General features: G+C 35.6%; 1 pseudogene; it reads left to right on the forward strand.

Moving 5' to 3' along the window:
• The window catches only part of LOC141419730 (eukaryotic translation initiation factor 2 subunit 3, X-linked-like), a 36,753-nt pseudogene extending 15,315 nt beyond the window's left edge, over nucleotides 1-21,438 (forward strand).
• The last annotated feature ends 775 nt before the right edge of the window (nucleotides 21,439-22,213 follow it).

The following is a 22,213-nucleotide window of genomic DNA, read 5'->3' on the forward strand; positions in this document are numbered from 1 at the left end:
AAAGAAGATCCAACAATTTGTTGCTTACAGGAGACTCATCTCACCGACAGAAATAAGCATATGCTTAGGATGAAAGGCTGGAAGATTTACCAAGCCAATGGCCCCCGAAAACAAGCAGGAGTAGCAATACTTATCTCTGACAAAGTAGACTTCAAACCTACATTGATCAAACGAGATAAAGAAGGACATTCCATACTAATAAAAGGGGAAATAGACCAAAAGGAAATAATAATCATCAATCTGTACGCACCCAATGTCAACGCACCCAATTTCATCAAACATACCCTGAAAGACCTAAAAGCATATATAAACGCCAACACAGTGGTTGTGGGAGACTTTAACACTCCATTATCATCAATAGATAGGTCATCCAAACAAAAACTCAATAAAGAAATCCAAGATCTAAAATATGCAATAGACCAACTGGACCTAGTAGATGTCTACAGAACATTTCATCCAACCTCTACACAATATACATTCTTCTCAGCAGCCCATGGAACCTTCTCCAAAATAGATCATATCCTAGGGCACAAAGCAAGCCTCAGCAAATATAAGAAAATAGAAATAATACCGTGCATACTATCTGACCACAATGCAGTAAAAGTAGAACTCAACAACAAAAGTAAAGACAAAAAACATGCAAACAGCTGGAAACTAAATAACTCATTACTTAATGAAGAATGGATCATCGATGCAATAAAAGAGGAAATTAAAAAGTTCCTAGAAGTCAATGAAAATGAAAACACAACCTACCGGAACCTATGGGACACAGCTAAGGCAGTCTTGAGAGGAAAGTTTATAGCCATGAGTGCATATATTAAAAAGATTGAAAGTTCCCAAATCAATGACCTAATGATACATCTCAAACTCCTAGAAAAACAAGAACAAGCAAATCCCAAAACAAATAGAAGGAGAGAAATAATAAAAATAAGAGCTGAAATCAACGAAATAGAAACCAAAAAAACCATACAAAGAATTAATGAAACAAAAAGTTGGTTCTTTGAAAAAATAAACAAGATCGATAGACCCCTGGCAAACCTGACTAAAATGAGGAGAGAAAAAACCCAAATTAGTAGAATCAGGAATGCAAAAGGGGAGATAACAACAAACACCATGGAAGTCCAGGAAATCATCAGAGACTACTTTGAGAACCTATATTCAAATAAATTTGAAAATCTAAAAGAAATGGACAGATTTCTAGATACATATGATCATCCAAAACTGAACCAAGAGGAAATTAATCACCTGAATAGACCTATAACACAAAATGAAATTGAAGCAGCAATCAAGAGTCTCCCCAAAAAGAAAAGTCCAGGACCTGATGGATTCTCTGCTGAATTCTATCAGACCTTTAAAGAAGAACTGATACCAACCCTCCTTAAACTGTTCCATGAAATAGAAAGGGAAGGAAAACTGCCAAACACATTTTATGAAGCCAGTATTACACTTATCCCAAAACCAGGCAAAGACACCTCCAAAAAGGAGAAGTATAGGCCAATCTCCTTAATGAACATTGATGCAAAAATCCTCAACAAAATAATGGCAAATCGAATTCAGCAACACATCAAAAAGATTATCCACCACGACCAGGTAGGCTTCATCCCAGGGATGCAGGGGTGGTTCAACATACGAAAATCAATAAACGTAATAAACCACATTAACAGAAGCAAAGACAAAAACCACTTGATCATCTCAATAGATGCAGAAAAAGCCTTTGATAAGATCCAACATCATTTCATGATAAAAGCTCTAAGAAAACTAGGAATAGAAGGAAAGTTCCTCAACATTATAAAAGCTATATATGACAAACCTACAGCCAGCATTATACTTAACGGAGAAAAATTAAAACCATTCCCTCTAAAATCAGGAACCAGACAAGGATGCCCACTATCTCCACTCCTATTCAACATAGTACTGGAATTCCTAGCCAGAGCAATTAGGCAAGAAGAAGGAATAAAAGGAATACAAATAGGTAAAGAAACTGTCAAAATATCCCTATTTGCAGACGACATGATCCTATACCTTAAAGACCCAAAAAACTCTACTCAGAAGCTTCTAGACATCATCAATAGCTATAGCAAAGTAGCAGGATATAAAATCAACATAGAAAAATCATTAGCATTTCTATACACTAACAATGAGCAAATGGAAAAAGAATGTATGAAAACAATTCCATTTACAATAGCCTCAAAAAAAATCAAATACCTAGGTGTAAACCTAACAAAAGACGTGAAAGACCTCTACAAGGAAAACTATACACTTCTGAAGAAAGAGATTGAGGAAGACTATAGAAAGTGGAGAGATCTCCCATGCTCATGGATTGGTAGAATCAACATAGTAAAAATGTCTATACTCCCAAAAGTAATCTACATGTTTAATGCAATTCCCATCAAAATTCCAATGACATTCATCAAAGAGATTGAAAAATCTACTGTTAAATTTATATGGAAACACAAGAGGCCACGAATAGCCAAGGCAATACTCAGTCAAAAGAACAATGCAGGAGGTATCACAATACCTGACTTCAAACTATATTACAAAGCAATAACAATAAAAACAGCATGGTACTGGCACAAAAACAGACATGAAGACCAGTGGAACAGAATAGAGGATCCAGATATGAAGCCACACAACTATGAGCAACTTATCTTTGACAAAGGAGCTAAAAATATACGATGGAGAAATAGCAGCCTCTTCAATAAAAACTGCTGGGAAAACTGGTTAGCAGTCTGCAAAAAACTGAAACTAGATCCATGTATATCACCCTATACCAAGATTAACTCAAAATGGATCAAGGATCTTAATATCAGACCCCAAACTCTTAAGTTGATACAAGAAAGAGTAGGAAATACTCTGGAGTTAGTAGGTATAGGTAAGAACTTTCTCAATGAAACCCCAGCAGCACAGCAACTAAGAGATAGCATAGATAAATGGGACCTCATAAAACTAAAAAGCTTCTGTTCATCAAAAGAAATGGTCTCTAAACTGAAGAGAACACCCACAGAGTGGGAGAAAATATTTGCCAATTATACATCAGACAAAGGACTGATAACCAGAATATACAGGGAACTTAAAAAACTAAATTCTCCCAAAACTAATGAACCAATAAAGAAATGGGCATGTGAACTAAACAGAACTTTCTCAAAAGAAGAAATTCAAATGGCCAGAAAACACATGAAAAAATGCTCACCATCTCTAGCAATAAAGGAAATGCAAATTAAAACCACACTAAGATTCCACCTCACCCCTGTTAGAATAGCCATCATCAGCAACACCACCAACAACAGGTGTTGGCGAGGATGCGGGGAAAAAGGAACCCTCTTACACTGTTGGTGGGAATGTAGACTAGTACAACCACTCTGGAAAAAAATTTGGAGGCTACTTAAAAAGCTGGACATCGATCTACCATTTGATCCAGCAATACCACTCTTGGGGATATACCCAAAAGACTGTTACTCCAGAGGCACCTGCACATCCATGTTTATTGCGGCACTATTCACAATAGCCAAGTTATGGAAACAGCCAAGATGCCCCAGCACAGACGAATGGATTAAGAAAATGTGGTATCTATACACAATGGAATTTTATGCAGCCATGAAGAAGAACGAAATGTTATCATTCGCTGGTAAATGGATGGAATTGGAGAACATCATTCTGAGTGAGGTTAGCCTGGCTCAAAAGACCAAAAATCGTATGTTCTCCCTCATATGTGGACATTAGATCAAGGGCAAACACAACAAGGGGATTGGACAATGAGCACATGATAAAAGCTAGAGCACACAAGGGAGGGGTGAGGATAGGTAAGACGCCTAAAAAACTAGCTAGCATTTGTTGCCCTTAATGCAGAGAAACTAAAGCAGATACCTTAAAGCAACTGAGGCCAATAGGAAAAGGGGACCAGGAACTAGAGAAAAGGTTAGATTAAAAAGAATTAACCTAGAAGGTAACACCCACGCACAGGAAATCAATGTGAGTCAATGCCCTGTATAGCTATCCTTACCTCAACCAGCAAAACCCTTGTTCCTTCCTATTATTGCTTATACTCTCTCTACAACAAAATTAGAGATAAGGGCAAAATAGTTTCTGCTGGGTATTGAGGGGGGGAGCGGGAGGGGGTGGAGTGGGTGGTAAGGGAGGGGGTTGGGGAAGGGGGATAAATAAACCAAGCCTTGTATGCACATATGAATAATAAAAGAAAAATGAAAAAAAAAAAATCTGTTCTTATTTTTACTCTTGCCCAATAGTGTTTGAGACTGCAAATAAAAGTGCTTTTTTCAGTTTAGTACTCTACCTCGTTAAGACTGTTTAGATTTAAATAGTCATTGGGATCCCACAAATGTGAGGTGTTTTTTTTATGTTGCAGGTTGGACAGGAGGTAGAAGTCAGACCTGGCATTGTTTCCAAAGATAGTGAAGGAAAACTGATGTGTAAACCAATTTTCTCCAAAATTGTATCACTTTTTGCAGAACACAATGATCTTCAGTATGCTGCTCCAGGGGGTCTTTTTGGTAAAAATTTTACTCTTATCCATAAACTTTTATTACTGGTTTTATGTTATCTTTTCTGGCAACTGAGTTATTTATAATTCGATATTTTAATTCAATATGAAAAAGTGGAGTAGGCGTATATACATGTTCTTGAGTTGTTGATTTTACATTATATGATGATTATGTTCCTAAGAAAATGCATTCATAAAAAAAGAATGCATTTTGGTTTTATGTATAACTTTTAAGCAATAATCTAGTATGTGATTTAGCATTTAAAATATGTCACTGTAATCTGTAGTTTTTAGTTGATCAGTTTGTTGTACACATTGTAATATGATGTACATTTTTGCAGTTTCTCAAAAATAGCTAAATGAGATATATTTATATTGAAGCTGACAGTACAAATAATTTCTGTTGGTATTGCTGAAGTAATTTGTGGAGTTTTTAGTCTTTTTCTATTCAGTGCATGACACTGTACGGGAATGGCAAGATTTTGTGAGTTTTTATTGATTTTTACCTTTGAATTAAAGAAGAAAATGTTGGATTAAAACAAGTTTGTTTATGGTGTTGGGTGTTGTATTTATATATTTCTTTGATTACCTTAAAAATATCATCTCATGGAGGCATTCTGGGTTCTGTGTTTTCTTGTGAGAAATTTGTTAATCTTATTAAAATCTACCTTGTCCGTGAGACAACAATTTGATTATGATATATTTCTGTAGATTTCTTTGTGTCTATCCTACTTAGAGTTTGCTGAGCTTTTTGAATGTGTAGCTTGTGTTGTTTTCTATCCCCCTACCCCACCCACAAATCACCATCCCTTCTTTTTCTTTTTTAAATCAAATCAGGGCTGGATTTGGTGACTCCCATCTGAAATCCCAGCTTGTGGAGAGGCAGAGATTGGGAAGATTGTAGTTCAAAGCCAGCTTAGGCTAAAAGTCAGCAAGACCCCATATCAGTCCACAAAGCAGTGAAGTGGGGTCTGTCTGTGGTTCTAACTACATAGGGGACTGAAAGTTGGATCACCATGGCCTAGGCCAGCCCTGTACAAATGTGGTAGACTCTACATGAAAAATAGCTAAAGCAAAAAGGGCTCCATTGGTAGAATGCTTGCAAGTTTGAGGTCTGAATTTAACTCCCAGTTCTACTTCCCCCAACGATAAATAAATAATTTTGGGACTGTGTTTGGGGCCATTTTCTCTAAGACTTATTTTACTTGTATTGATGTATTTGGTAGTGTCCTGTAGATCTCTGAAGCTCTGATCATTCTCTTTTTCTTTTTGTTACTCATACTACATAATCTCACTGTTTTCTTCAGATTTGCTGATTATTCTTCCTCCTGCTGTTGAATAACTCTGGCACATTTTTTATCTGAGATATTACATACTTCAACTCTGGAATGCCTGGTTTTTCTTGTACTTTCTGTTTCTTAATGTTCACTGTTTGGTGAGACATCATTGTCATACTTTGCTTTAGTTCAAATGTGAGGTTTTTTTTTGAGTCCTTTGAGTACATTTAAAATATATTGAGTTGGTCTTTGGTAATTCTAGATCTAGTTTTTCAGGGATGGTTATTTTTAAAATTGCTTTGATTTGATAACATGGACTATATTTCTCCCTTGCATGTTTCATTATTTTCTGTTGACAACATTTTAAGTAATGTAGCATAATGACTAATTACAGGTTCTCTCTACTCCTGAGGAGTTACTGTGTCCCTCTGGTAGTTGGTTAGTGACATTTTTGAACTGACATCTGTATTGTTTTCATGTTGGTCACTGTATATTCTTGGTTGGGTTAATCTTCAAGCTAGGATTAAGAGAGTTTTCTTAATATCTAGAGCTAATGAGTCTCATTCCTGGCTGAATGTCGTGGTGTGTTTTCAGTACCCATCCAGGCAGTTCACGTTTGTCTTAGCGTTTATTTTTAGCTTGTCATAATGTTAACGTTAGGAGAATTTCAGGCCTTCTCTCCTTGCACACTCACATAGTCTTCTACATTTGCACGAGTATGTCAGTTCCCATTGACATCTTATTTGAAAGTTAATTCCTTTTTGATTATTGTGTTGTCTCAACACTCATTCTCTAGTTTTATTCTTACTACTTTCAGTTATTTGCATGAATTCACCTTCAAAAAAGATCTTTCAGACATACTTGAAAAAGCATATAGTTAGCCTTGAAAGTGGGAACCTGGGAATGAAGCTTTAAATGATTTCTAGAAATAACTTCCTTCAGTTGCTCTCAAGTCTGCTGGTTTTCATCACAAAAAAATGTATGTTCAGTTTTTAGTGATGACATTGATCTCACGGACAGTTCTCGGACTAGTTCAAGTGAAAACTGTCATAGACCTCATTGTTGATACTAAGATTAAGACATTTTCCTAAAATGAGCACTTTTCTCACATCACTTTAAGCCTTTGGTTAATTTTCAGACTTTTGAGAAGGTAGAACTTGCTTGGGCGGTAGCTCAGGCTGTCCTGATTTGACTAAAACGTTTATCTTTTCATGCATTTTAATGTATAAAATGTAGGAATATGTATGTCTTATATTTCATATCAGGAGTTGGGACAAAAGTTGACCCAACATTATGCCGAGCTGACAGAATGGTTGGACAAGTTCTTGGTACAGTTGGAGCGTTACCTGAAATATTTACCGAATTGGAAATTTCCTTCTTCCTACTTAGACGGCTCCTAGGTGTACGTACAGAAGGAGACAAAAAAGCTGCAAAGGTAAGAACTTCCTATTTCAAAACCACAAACAGTATTGTTCCATGATGTAACCAGTTTTGTATTTCATTCTTTTTTTATAGTTAAAGTGGAAAATTCAATTAAAGGAAATTGAATAAAAAAATTTCTATAAGGCAACCAGCCATAATTAAATATAAATGTTTTAAAAAGAAGTATGAATGGCATGTGTATATTTTTTCCTAAGATGTAGTGTGAGAGATGGGAAATTATCAAACCCCTTTACATTTCTGTATGTTAATGTAGTTATGGTTATCAGATTTTTTAAACTGTACAAGTGAAGTGGGTTATCTTGGTTTTGACTAAAAGTTCTCTAAGATACTGTAATCTTGAGGATCAGTAAATATCAGTAATAAATTCTGTAGTGTCATTCGTTCTCTGGTGTGACTCTGTTTTTGTGCCAGTACCATGCTGTTTTTATTGTTATTGCTTTGTAATATAGTTTGAAGTCAGGTATTGCCTTGGCTATTCGTGGCTTCCTGTGTTTCCATATAAATTTCACAGTAGATTTTTTGATCTCTTTAATGAATGTCATTGGAATTTTGATGGGAATTGCATTAAACATGTAGATTACTTTGGGAGTGTCAACATTTTGACTATGTTGTTTCTACCAATCCATGAGCATGGGAGATCTCTCCACTTTCTATAGTCTTCCTCCATCTCTTTCTTCAGAAGTGTATAGTTTTCCTTGTAGAGGTCTTTCACATCTTTTGTTAGGTTTACACCTAGGTATTTGATTTTTTTTGAGGCTAATGTAAATGGAATTGGTTTCATACATTCTTTTTCAGTTTGCTCATTGTTAGTGTATAGAAATGCTAATGATTTTTCTGTGTTCATTTTATATCCTGCTACCTTGCTATAGATGATGTCTAGAAGCTTCTGAGTAGTATTCCTTCTATTTGTATTCCTTTTATTCCTTCTTTTTGCCTAATTGCTCTGGCTAGGAATTCCAGTATTATGTTGAATAGGAGTGGAGATAGTGGGCATCCTTGTCTGGTTCCTGATTTTAGAGAGAATGGTTTCAGTTTTTCTCCGTTAAGTATAATGCTGGCTGTAGGTTTGTCATATGGCTTTTATAATGTTGAGGTATTTCCTTCTGTTCCTAGTTTTCTTAGAGCTTTTATCATGAAATGGTGTTGGATCTTATCAAAGGCTTTTTCTGCATCTATTGAGATGATCAAGTGGTTTTTGTCTTTGCTTCTGTTAATGTGGTTTGTTACATTTATTAAATTTCGTGTGTTGAACCACCCCTGCATCCCTGGGATGAAACCTACTTGGTAGTGGTAAATAATCTTTTTGATGTGTTGTTGAATTCGGTTTGCCATTATTTTGTTGAGGATTTTGGCGTCAGTGTTCATTAAGGAGATTGGCCTATAGTTCTCCTTTCTGGAGGTGTCTTTGCCTGGTTTTGGGATAAGTGTAATACTGGCTTCATAAAATGTGTTTGGCAGTTTTCCTTCCCTTTCTATTTCGTGGAACAGTTTAAGGAGGGTTGGTATCAGTTCTTCTTTAACGGTCTGATAGAATTCAGCAGAGAATCCATCAGGTCTTGGACTTTTCTTTTTGGGGAGACTCTTGATTGCTGCTTCAATTTCATTTTTTGTTATATGTCTGTTCAGGTGTTTAATTTCCTCTTGGTTCAGTTTTGGATGATCGTATGTATCTAGAAATCTGTCCATTTCTTTAAAATTTTCAAATTTATTTGAATATAGCTTCTCAAAGTAGTCTCTGATGATTTCCTGGACTTCCATGGTGTTTCTTGTTATCTCCCCTTTTGCATTCCTGATTCTACTAATTTGGATTTTTTCTAACCTCATTTTAGTCAGGTTTCCCAGGGGTCTATCAATCTTGTTTATTTTTTCAAAGAACCAACTTTTGTTTCATTCATTCTTTGTATGGTTTTTTTTTGGTTTCTATTTCATTAATTTCAGCTCTTATTTTTATTATTTCTCTTCTTCTATTTGTTTTGGGATTTGCTTGTTCTTGTTTTTCTAGGAGTTTGAGATGTATCATGAGGTCATTGATTTGGGATCTTTCAGTCTTTTTAATATATGCACTCATGGCTATAAACTTTCCTCTCAGGACTGCCTTAGCTGTGTCCCATAGGTTCCAGTAGGTTGTGTTTTCATTTTCATTAACTTCCAGGAACTTTTAATTTCCTCTTTTATTTCATCGATGATCCGTTCTTCATTAAGTAATGAGTTATTTAGTTTCCAGCTGTTTGCATATTATTTGTCTTTACTTTTGTTGTTGAGTTCTACTTTTACTGCATTGTGATCAGATGGTATGCATGGTATAATTTCGGTTTTTTATATTTGCTGAGACTTGCTTTGTGCCGTAGGATATGATCTATTTTGGAGAAGGTTCAGTGGGCTGCTGAGAAGAATGTATATTGTGTAGAAGTTGAATGAAATGTTCTGTAGACATCAACTAGGTCCATTTGATCTATTGTTTATTTTAGATCTAGGATTTCTTTATTGATTTTTCGTTTGGATGACCTATCTATTGATGATAATGGGGTGTTAAAGTCTCCCACAACCACTGTGTTGGCGTTTATATATGCTTTTAGGTCTTTCATGGTATGTTTGATGAAATTGGGTGTGTTGACATTGGGTGCATACAGGTTGATAATTACTATTTCCTTTTGGTCTATTTCCCCTTTTATTAGTATGGAATGTCCTTTATCTTGTTTGATCAATGTTGGTTTGAAGTCTACTTTGTCAGAGTTAAGTATTGCTACTCCTGCCTGTTTTGGGGGGGCCATTGTCTTGGTAAATCTTCTTCCAGCCTTTCATCCTAAGCCTATGCTTATTTCTGTTGATGAGATGGGTCTCCTGTAAGCAACAAATTGTTGGGGCTTCCTTTTTAATCCAATTCGTCAATTGGTACCTTTTGATGGGTGAATTAAATCCATTAACAATAAACGTTAGTACTGATAGGTATGTGGTGATTCCTGTCATTTAGTTTTCTTAGTTGATTGAAGGTTTGATTGTGTGTAACTAAGTTGAGGTTACACTCTACTGTCTTGCTTTTTCTTTTCCTGTGGTTTGGTGCTGCCTGTCTTTTCATAGTTAAGTTGGGTTTCACTTTTATGTGCAGAATCCCTTGCAGAATCTTCTGTAGTGGTGGTTTTGTGGTCACATATTGTTTTAGTTTCTGCTTATCATGGAAGACTTTTAGTGCTCCATCTATTTTGAATGATAGTTTTGCTGGGTAGAGTATCCTGGGGTTGAAGTTATTTTCATTCAGTGCCAGGAAGATCTCACCTTATGCCCTTCTTGCTTTTAATGTTTCTGTTGAGAAGTCTGCTGTGATTTTCATGGGTTTAACTTTGTATGTTTGTTGTTTTTTCTTTCTTACAGCGTTCAATATTTTTTCCTTAGTTTCTGAACTTGTTGTTTTAATGATGATATGTCGTGGGGTGGTTCTATTTTGATCTGGTCTGTTTGGTGTCCTGGAGGCCTCTTGCATCTGTATGGGAATACCTTTCTCTAGATTTGGGAAATTTTCCGTTATTATTTCGTTGGATATATTACGCATTCCCTTAGCTTGCACCTCTTCTTCTTTGATGCCCATGATTCTCATGTTTGGTCTTTTGATGGAGTCGGTGAGTTCTTGCATTTTCTTTTCACAGGTCTTGAGTTGTTTAATTAATAGTTCTTCAGGTTTTCCTTTAATTACCATTTCATCTTCAAGTTCTGAGATTTGTCTTCTGTTTGTTCCATTCTGCTGGATTGGCCTTCCGTTTTGTTTTGCAGTTCTGTTTCGTTCTTTTTTCTGAGGTTTTCCATATCCTGGGTGGTTTCCTCTTTAATGTTGTCAGTTTTTGTCCTGAGTTCATTTATCTGTTTATTCATCGTGTTCTCTGTTTCACTTTGGTGTTTATACAGTGCTTCTGTGGTTTCCTTTATTTCTTGTTTTCTTTTTCAAATTCTCTATTTTTGTTGTCTTGGAATTTCCTGAGTGTCTCCTGTACATTTTGGTTGACCCTATCCAGTATCATCTCTATAAAATTCTCATTGAGTACCTGTAGTATGTTTTTTTAAAATTATTCTTGTGGGCTTCATTGTGTCCTTTGGCATAGTTTATCTTCATTTTGCTGGAGTCTGGTTCTGAGTATCTGTTTTCTTCATTCCCCTCTGGTTCCTGTACTGATTTTTTGCTGTGTGGAAACTGGTTTCCTTGTTTTTTCTGTCTTCCTGTCATTGTCTTTGGTGTTGTTACTGTCCCTGTACTGTGTGCAATTAAGTATTTTCTAGCTTTCAGTAATATCAATGGTAATATTTAGAATCGAAGTGTGAGCTAGATGGAAAGCAAGAAGTTAAAGAAATGGGAAAAACAAATACACAGACTGGAAGGAGAAAACAGAACAAGGTTTAGACAAGAAGGTTTCAAAGGTATAAACAGGGAGCTTTAGTGTACTAATCGACAGTAAGCTGAATAGGCATTAGAGAGAGGATTGAAAATCAAAAATAAAAAAAATAAAGAATAAAAATAAAAAATAAATGAAAGAAAAATCTACATAGGAAAATATATTAAAATAAAATGAAAAAATAGAAAACTTAAAAAAAACAAAAGACCAAAAAACCTCTAAGTTCAAATGCAGTTCAAATTCAGTCTTAATAATTTTGGTGTCCGTCTCAGTCTCCAGTCCTGGAGTTGGTGCCTCCGATGTTGTTCTGTAGTTGTCTCGTCAAAGGGGACGCATAAAGTAGAAGAAAAGTACACACACATGCACAGAAAAAACCCCACCAAGTGTCCCAAGTTCAAATGCAATACAGTTTCAGTAGTAAGTTTTTCAGCTTGCAGGTGTAATTCAGTTGTTCTCTAATCAAAGGTGGGGAGACAAAGAAAAAAGAACGGTATCTGAGGCTGTGGCTTGCCTGCCTACTGCTGTCAGTCTGCTGTAGCTGGCGGCGTTATTTATGCAGATCTCAGGGGTGAGCTTAGCACTCACCTGGCCCTGCAGGCTTTGTTTACTCAGAGTTCTCCTGTGCACGGGCCTCTGCTACAAGCTTTCCCCTTTAGAAGCACACTGGGAAAGGTGACACTGCTCTTGCTTTCTCAGGCCTGCATGTTTATTTACAGTTCACTGGGAAGTGGGTCTTCCCCCCTCTCCTGTGGAGTTTTCCTCCCTCCTCCACTCTCACAAGCTTTCCTGCTCCTGGTTGCTGGGTACACGCCCCCACTCCTGCCAGAGGCTCTCCGGCCTTCCCAGCTTGTTTATTTACAGTCCCAGGAAGGATTCCCTTCCCCCAATCTTCGGTGCTCAGTGTGCCCCACCCTCTTTCCCATGTGTCTTTATTGCTGTTATTGCTTATTACTCAGTTTCTCTTTTTTCCCCAGGTGGAGGTCAGTCTGTCCAGGGGGCTATGCTGCTCTGGCCCAGGCTTGTCTGTGGGAGTACCGCAGTACCGCGAAGCTCACCTGGTCTGCGTCTTCCCAAGCCGTCCTGGTGCCCCGCCCCCTTTTTTATTTTAATTAATTAATTTTTTTTATTATTCTTATGTGCATACAATGCTTGGGTCATTTCTTCCCCTTGCTCACACCCCCTCCCTTACCACCCACTCTGCCCCCTCCCTCTCCCTGCCACTTCCTCGATTCCTGGCAGAAACTAATTTGCCCTTATATCTAACTTTGTTGAAGAGAGAGTGTAAGCAATAATTGGAAAGAACATGGATTTTTTGCTAGTTCAGATAAGGATAGCTGTACAGGGAGTTGACTCACGTTAATTTCCTGTGCATGTGTGTTACCTTCTAGGTAAATTCTTTTTGATCTAACCTTTTCTCTAGTTCCTGGTCCCCTTCTGTTGGCCTCAGTTGCTTTTAAGACATCTGCTTTAGTTTCTCTGCATTGAGGGCAACAAATGCTAACTAATTTTTTAGGTGTCAGTAAGCTCTATTCTTAATAGCAGTGTTTGACAAATTTTGTTTACTTTTTAATTCAACCATTTTTTTTTTGATACAGTTTTCCTTATTTTACTAGGTACAAAAGTTGTCGAAGAATGAAGTACTTATGGTGAACATTGGATCCTTGTCTACAGGAGGCAGGGTTAGTGCAGTCAAGGCTGATTTGGGTAAAATAGTTCTCACTAACCCTGTGTGCACTGAAGTAGGAGAAAAAATTGCCCTAAGCAGACGAGTTGAGAAACACTGGCGGTAAGTTTATCAGTTTTGCCAACTGTCTAAAAGAAAACTATTTTTATGTGTGACATAGTTTTTGATTGTCTAAACTCAACTTTTCCTTGAATTTAGTAGTCTTCCATTTTTAATGTCAGGTATATATTTAGTGAGTATTAAGTCTATGTACATTGCTGTTCAACCATTAACCCCATAACTCTTGAGAATTCAAAAATCTTTAAAAAATGAAAATCTGCTCATTAGATAATAACTTCATTCTCCTTACAGTCAACCATTTTCCTTTCTTGTTTCCTCCCTTCCTCCATTCATTCCTGTACGTTAATTTGAACTCAGGGCCTTGTGTTTGCTAGGCAGGCATGCTACCATTTCAGCTACTTTCCTACTCCCTTGCATTTTCTATGTATGAAGTTTATTACACTAATTATGTTTACTTCAAGAAGTAAAGTACAAAATATTTTTTTGCTACAAATGTTTCCATATAAGTACCTCTCCCAAGAATGTCTTTTATTCTTTAGATATATATGCAGGAGTGGAATTGTATTGTTTCATGATTCCAGTTTTAATTTTTTGAAGAACTACTTGCTGTGTGTATCCATTTTGATTTGTCTCAATGTATTTTCTAATTTTTGTTTGATTTCTTATTTGAGTAATTGTCAAAGGTTTGTGGATTTTGTAGACTTTCTAGTTGCCCTTCTGTTGATTTCTGTTTTCTTCACATTATAATCAGAAGTATAAATGGAAATTGTATGATTTCAGTCATTTAAAATATATTACTTGATTTGTGATTCTACGAACGTTTCATAGTAGAGAATGTTTTGGTGGCACTGGGGTTTGAACTCAGGGCTTCATGCTTGCTTCAGAGGTGCTCTTTCAGTTGGGCCACTCCTCCATCCCTGGAGAATGTTTTGTAGGTACTTGTAAAAAATGTACAACTGCTGTTCATTAGAGTATTTTGATAGAATTTTTTAAATCTAGTTGGTGTCTGATGTTCAGATCTTTTGTTTCATTATGGATTTTGTTTTCTTACTGTTTTATTGATTACAAAAGTTAACATTTAGGTCTCTTGTTGTAGAGGAATTTATTACTGTTATTTTATGTCGCTGTTTCCATCACATACTTAAGAGCTGTATGTTCAGTGTATATTATGTTTGTAATGTTACATGTTCCTGGTAAATTAGCATTACACAAAATTCATTGTCTCGGAGAAATTTTTGTATTAAAGTCTATTTTGTCTGATAGTTGAATAGTTATTGTGCTCTCTTTGACTACTATTTTCAGTACATACATTTTTCTATGCTATTTTTTTTTTTTTGTGGTACTGGAGTTTGAACTCAGGGCCTTGCATTTGCTAGATGGGTGCTCTACAGCCACTCTGTACCCTTGTTTTGTGGTTTTTTTTTTTTTTTGAGATAGGGTTTCCTGAACTATTTGCTTGAGGCTGGCTTCAAACTGCAATCTTCCTGATCTGTGCCTCTTAAATAACTAGAATTATAGGAGAGAGCCATCAGCACCTACTTCTATCCTTTCATTTTTGATCTCTGTGTTTACATCTAAATTGAGTATCATAAAGTGTATAATTGTTTTCTGTTTTAAGTTTGTTCAGATAATTGTTTTCATTGGGGAATTTAATGCATTGATAGTTAAATCAAGTACTTATATGAAGGCCCTTTCTGTTGCCATTTTGTCATTCTGTATGAGGTATATTATAACTGTTTTTCTCCTTATTTCTTCTTTTACTGTCTTGTTTACCTGATTTTGTTCGTAGATATACTTTGATGTCTTCATCTTCCCTTTTGTGTATATTTTATAAATAACATAGAATGTGATATAATACCTGTGTAACTAAAAGTAGGTATTAAATTTGACACTTTAAAATTTAAATAGTAAGTGTTATATGTAAGCACTTTAAAATTATAAAAACCTATTTTAGAGTGAAAACTTCAAGGGAATGCTGATGTGGCTTGGTGTATGGCGTTTGTGTATCATTTGTGAGGCCCAGAGTTTAAATCTCCAACATTGCAAAAAAAAAAAAGAAAAAGGAAGGTCAATGTCAAATAAAACTTCTTTCACAAAAACTACTCTTTCACTTTTCCCACCCATTATGTTACTGATATATTTTTTTAACATAGATTTATAATTATAATTTATAGTTTTGTTTACAAAAAAATTAAAAGTAGGATTTTAATGATCCTGAATATACTATCTTTTCTATTTCCTGTGCATTTACTTTTTCTTTTGTTTTTGTTTTTGTTTCTGTTTTTGTTTTGTCTTGAGATGCTAGGGTTTGAATCCAGGATCCCTCGTACATGCCCTGTAGGCAATCAAACTACTACTTAGCTACATTCTTAGCACTTGGTTTTTTTCTTTTTTTCTTTTTTAAGGAGATGGGGTGTTTATATGTTACCCAGGTTGCCTTTGAACTTGAGTTCCTCGTACCTCACCTCCTTCTGAAGGAGTCCTTTTTTAGCATTTCTCCAGGCAGGCCTACTGATATCGAAACTCCTGTCAGCTTTCATTTATCTGTGAAAATCTTAATTTCTCCTTCATTTTTGCAAGACAGTTTATCAAATAATGAACTCTGTTTCCTTTTCCCCCTGCACCCTTTTTCAGTACTTTAAATATTTCACTGTTCTGCCTTCTGGTTCCTCCTGAAAGAACCAGAAGAACCAAAAGGCAGCAGAGGATCCATTTTATATATGAATCATATTTCTTTTGCTGCTTTAAGAATTTTTCTCTAGTTCCATAATTTGGACAGTAATTATGCGTCTTAACATTGGTTTCTGAGTTTTTTGTGTTTTTAATTCTTTGAGCTTTTTTATATGTGTATATATATATGTATGTATACATATATACATATATATATACATATATACATATATACATATATATGTATACATTCAAATAAGTACCTATTCCTTTTTCTGTCTTTTCCTCAGTAATTCCAATAATTCATGTTGTACAGTTTGATGTATTAAAAGTTCTTTAGGCATTATTCATTTGTCTTTGTGTTTTCCTTTCTTTGTTCCTTGATAATTTCAAATGACTTATCTTTAAGTTTGCTGGTTCTGTCTAGTCAGGCTTTCCATAAGGCCTTATAGTAAAAATTTCAACTCAGCCAGTATATTTTTATCTCCAGAATATCTTTTATGTATATATAACTATATATGCAGAATGTATATACATTAATTTGTATATGTAACTATATAATATACAATTATAACATAAAACATTGTATTTAATATAAAATTACAATGTGTGATTATATTGTAATTGTATACATTATATGTAATACATAATTCTGTGTGTATAGTGTGTTATATTATTTCTGTCTCGATATTATTTTGCTCATTATTGATAATACTGTTTTGTTTTATTTTTAATTTTTGGTTACATGATCTCCTTTAATCTTAGAGCACTCTTACGAGAATTCTTTTATATTCTCTGAGTCCTGTGTTTCTGGAAATTTATTTTTGGTTTGCTTTGGTTTCTGGAAATTTATTCTATTTATATAAGTGGATTTTATTTCTCTGTTTATTTTTATGCTTGCAGTTTTTGTTATAAGGAGAAGCTGCTTCTGCTAGTCATTACAAGTCTGGCTTTGTGCAAAGAATTTCAGTAATTAAGCATGCATGACATGACTTCATTTCTTTTATTATTCATATGTGCATACAAGGCTTGGTTCATTCATTTTCAGTATCCTTGTTTTTTTTTAAGTTTTATTGTTTTATTATCCATATGTGCATACAAGGCTTGGTTCATTTCTCCCCCCTGCCCCCACCCCCTCCCTTACCACCCACTCCGCCCCCTCCCTCTCCCCCCCCCCAAAACCCAGCAGAAACTATTTTGCTCTTATTTCTAATTTTGTTGTAGACAGAGTATAAGCAATAATAGGAAGGAACAAGGGTTTTTGCTGGTTGAGATAAGGATAGCTATACAGGGCATTGACTCACATTGATTTCCTGTGCGTGGGTGTTACCTTCTAGGTTAATTCTTTTTGATCTAACCTTTTCTCTAGTACCTGGTCCCCTTTTCCTATTGGCCTCAGTTGCTTTAAGTTATCTGCTTTAGTTTCTCTGCGTTAAGGGCAACAAATGCTAGCTAGTTTTTTAGGTGTCTTACCTATCCTCACCCCTCCCTTGTGTGCTCTCGCTTTTATCATGTGCTCATAGTCCAGTCCCCTTGTTGTGTTTGTCCTTGATCTAATGTCCACATACGAGGCAGAACATACGATTTTTGGTTTTTTGAGCCAGGCTAACCTCACTCAGAATGATGTTCTCCAATTCCATCCATTTACAAGCAAATGATAACATTTTGTTGTTCTTCATGGCTGCATAAAATTCCATTGTGTATAGATACCACATTTTCTTGATCCATTCGTCAGTAGTTGGGCATCTTGGCTGTTTCCATAACTTTGCTATTGCGAATAGTGCTGCATGTATGATGTTCTTAAGCCAGAAGTCTTTGACTCTAGCCACAGGATCTCTGTAGCTCTCATGTTTGCAGTTGTGCCACTGCCTTTAGTAGCCTTCAGTGTGATATCTGAACTCTGCCATAGCTCTTGTCAGAGCACTAAGTCAAACAATGCAGAAATTAGTGCTTTGGGCATTACCCAGCCAATCCAAAATTTTGAAAATGAATTCACACTCTTGTATCTCAAGAGAGGTTGAGGATTGCTTGACTTCCATTGTATACCTCACACCTAGGAAGTGGTGGAGATCCCTCTCCAGGAAAGGTAAAGAAAATGCCACGATATTCCTACCATTTTGAGTGGGGTTTTTTTCCTTACTTGGGCACTTGGTAGGTTGCTATAGATTTTTGAAGTTCATAAATTTCCCACAAAGCTACTTTAGTTGGTTTACTGTTGGTTATTTGATATTTCTGAAGAGGGAACAAAGTCTGAGATACTTTTAACTTTTCCAATTTGCTGACTTCTCCTCCCTCATAAGCTTTAGAATTGTATATTTTATCTGTTGTTAGTTTTGTTTTGTTTTGCTAAATGACCCACACAGCCTAGACTAGAGCAGATTTTGAAGGTCTCTCTCCCTTTAAGAATAACCTGAGACTGCCACAGTGGTTCAAGTTGTAAGTGCCTTCTTACCAAGTGTGAAATTTTTTGAGTTCCAATCCCAAATGCCATTCAAAAAATAAAAAAGGTAATCTTTGTCCTAGGATTCCATTTCTATCACTCACTTCCCATGTGCCCTAAAGACTAATCTGGTTGTGGAAAGTAATGATCTTCTATTTCTTTACTTACTTTATTTTCCTTTGAAACTATTATATCTTCCGGGGTATTCTCAAAGTGAGGAAAGCACTTCACATTTTTCAAGCAGAAAGGAATGGATTAAAATTTTAAAATTAGGTTAGAGTATTTTGTGGATGGCATGATTCTTTAAATCTAGTTGGCATGTTCTTACTTATTCTGTGTAGGTACACATAATGTTTTAGAAGAATATGATTATATGAATTGCAGCAGCTTTTTTTTTTTGTTTTTATATTTGTTTTGCAAAGGATTACAGGGCCTTAGGAATATTAGGCAAGAGCTCTATCTCTCCAGCTCATTTGCTTTTCTTATTTATGCTGGACAGAATGCGTGTATAAAGCTGTAGCAATCTAAGGAGGTAATAGGGGCTTTTATTTTAGGGGAGCATATTTGAATTTAAAATTGGGCAAATAAAACCAATTATGTCATGATTATTTGTCAGTGCTAATGAGATGGATTTAAAATTTATGACTTCTTCTATTTTCATTTTTCAGTTTAATTGGTTGGGGCCAGATAAGAAGAGGAGTCACCATCAAGCCAACAGTAGATGATGAATGAAGAATCACATTTAATAATACATCTGGATGAAGCCAGAATTTCTCTTAGGAACACTAGGAATATATTTTTAAAGCAAAACTAGAGAATTTTACAGCTCATTACATTAGTAGAAGCTGTCAGTCAGATCATTCTCATTTTTGTTAGGAAAATTTAATGTCTACTATTTAAATAGTATGGCCTCTAGTAAATACCAAGTTTGATGTGTTGATGGATTTAATCTTCATTTTAGCAGACATGATTATTGCTAAAAATTTTCATGATTTACCAAATAGCTTTGAAATGAAAATGGATGTTAAAACCAGCTTTTGCTGTATTGCACATATAACTGAACTTGCATGAAATAAAATTTTTCTTCTTGTTTTTTCATGCTTTGTTTTTGAACATTGCCAGACTTGCAGGACTACTGTACCAGTAGAACTTGAGGCTCCATTTTGCCTCATATTTTGTGGTGTTTTATCTTTAAGATGAAAAGCATTACTTGGTTTAAATAATACTGTATTTTGAGCATGAGAGCTCATTTACATGAACAAACTTTTTGGGAACTTTGCTTATTCTGTTCTTCGGAAGTTCAATATAATTCTATTACCCTTTTTCTGAGTGTCCTGCACTTGCATCTCATTGATGAATTCTAAAGTCCAACAGTCTTCCCTATTGCAGACATTTTTACACCGTAAGCTTCTAAATAAGTAAGGATGTTTTCAGGCCTTATTTTACATTTTATCTTAAAATGTAGTGCTATTATATAATTGATAGATTTTTTTTAATACTAAGATTTTCTTGTATCAATTAAAGGTATTTTTGTCTCTTCTTACAGTTATTTGGATTATTAAGAGTTGAAACAATAGACATAGAAGGCAAAAAGCAATAGTTACAGAAGTTAAAGCTATAGAAGACTGATAAATAAGCAACATTACAATTATATTTATTTTTTTTAGTCTGCAAATATTGCTTGATTATGGATTCACAATTGACTTATTTGGTAATACGACATAGATTTAAAGTATTAGATGAATATTTTGAAATATTGATTACATTATGAAAATAATCTATTAACATTAACAGTGAAGGCTTTTGGGGGTCTTAGGGATCACATATTTCTTTAATGTTACCAAACAATTATGCATGTAATTTTAATAGGAGTTCATAAATATCCTATTAAGGATACATATAATTAATCGTTTCATAATGTATTCATACAGAAAAGAACACATTTTATAGTATAAATGCAGTTGTTCCTTTCTTTTTTACAAAAGAATTCCAGCAATCCTATCTGTTCCTGAAAGCACTACTACTGTTATTAAGTATATTGAGAATTTACCTTATTCTTGTCACTCTTGTCTTACTGATGTATAGTACTTTGTCCAAAAAACCCAATGAACTAGGGATCATTATTTTTGTTTTATCTTGATGAAACTTAGGCCCAAATTGTAGGAAATTTTTCCTACTCTTACAACTAGTAGGTAACAGAACTGGAGTTGAAGAGCTGCCTTACTTTCTCAGGACTTTGAGGGTTTTTTTTGTTGTTTATTTATTTGCATGTGCTACATTGTTTGCTTCATTTCTTCACCCTTCCCCCCTCCCTCATTCTTTCCCCCCACACCCCACTCTTACCCTCCTCCCCTCCACAGTTTCAGGCAGGTCCCATTTGCCCTTATCACTGATTTTGTTGAAGAAAGGACATATGCATAATAAGAAAGACAAAGTGTTTTGGTAGTTGAGTTAAGGATAGTTGTACAGAAAGATTCCTACTTTTGCTTTCATGTACCCATATGTTACAACCCATGTTGCTTTAACTCTAACTGATCTTTGCCTTGGTTCCTGATCCCCTGTTCTTGATAACCTGTCCTTTAAGCTTTCTGTATTAGTTCTGATGGAGCAGGCACATCAAACGCGTTCATGTTTTGGGTTTCCTACCTATTCCTATATCTCCTGTATGTGCTCTTCCCTTGTCATGTGATGCAAGGCCAGCAGCATTGCTGCATTTGCCCTAGATCTAAAGTCCGCTTATGAGGGAGAACATATGATTTTTGGTTTTCTGGGCCTGGCTGACCTCATTCTGAATGATGTTCTCCAGTTCTGTCCATTTACCTCAAGTGATAAGATTTCATTTTTCTTCATGGCTGAATAAGATTCCTTTGTGTACAAGTACCACATTTTTTGATTCATTCACAAGCAGTGTGGCATTTTGGCTGTTTCCATAACTTGGCTATTGTGAATAGTGCTGCAATAAACATGGGTATGCAGATGCCTCTGGAGTAACCTGTGTTGCATTTCTTTGGGTATATCCCCAGGTGTGGGATAGTTGGATCATATGGCAGTTCTATGTTTAGATTTTTAGTAAGTCTCCAAATTTTTTTCCAGAGTGGTTGCACCAGCTTGCATTCCCACCAGCAGTGGAGTAGGGTTCATTTTATTCCACATCCTTGCCAGCACTTAGGGGTGGTGTTTTGGATGATGGCTATTCTAATAGGGGTGAGGTGGAATCTTAGTGTGGTTTTGATTTGCATTTTCAGGACTTCGAGTTCTTGAGAGCAATGTTTTATATGACCTAGACGGTTAAAGGTTTGTACTTTTTTCTTTGCATGACTTATTGATAGCTCCTCTATATAAAGGAAAATCATTCTTGTTTCTTTCCTTCCCCTCCCAACCCCCACCCGCTCAGACTGGCCTTAAACTCAGATTCTCCTGCCTTAGCCTCCCAAGTGCTGGGATAATAGATGTGTGCCATGATACCAACTGGAAATGGTGAAAATAGTGTTTTGAAAGATACCTTGTGTTTGTCTTTCGTGCCTCATTTCCGGTATAGCTAAAAGCAGTGTTTAAAGTTCAGCTGTATACCACTTAGAAATGACCCTAAGATAGTTTAATCAGCGTGACTGTGATTTCATGTAGTAGTGAAAAATAAGTAATAGATAAAAGGTACTGATATTTATTTGGCTTCCTAGCATGCAATGTATTTTACCAAAAGAGCCCTATGTATTTTGTTTGGGTTTTATATGTTACAAACATAAAAATCTAAAATGATACAGA

The sequence above is a fragment of the Castor canadensis genome, chromosome X, assembly GCF_047511655.1.
Source record: "Castor canadensis chromosome X, mCasCan1.hap1v2, whole genome shotgun sequence".
Classification (NCBI taxonomy): Eukaryota; Metazoa; Chordata; class Mammalia; order Rodentia; family Castoridae; genus Castor; species Castor canadensis.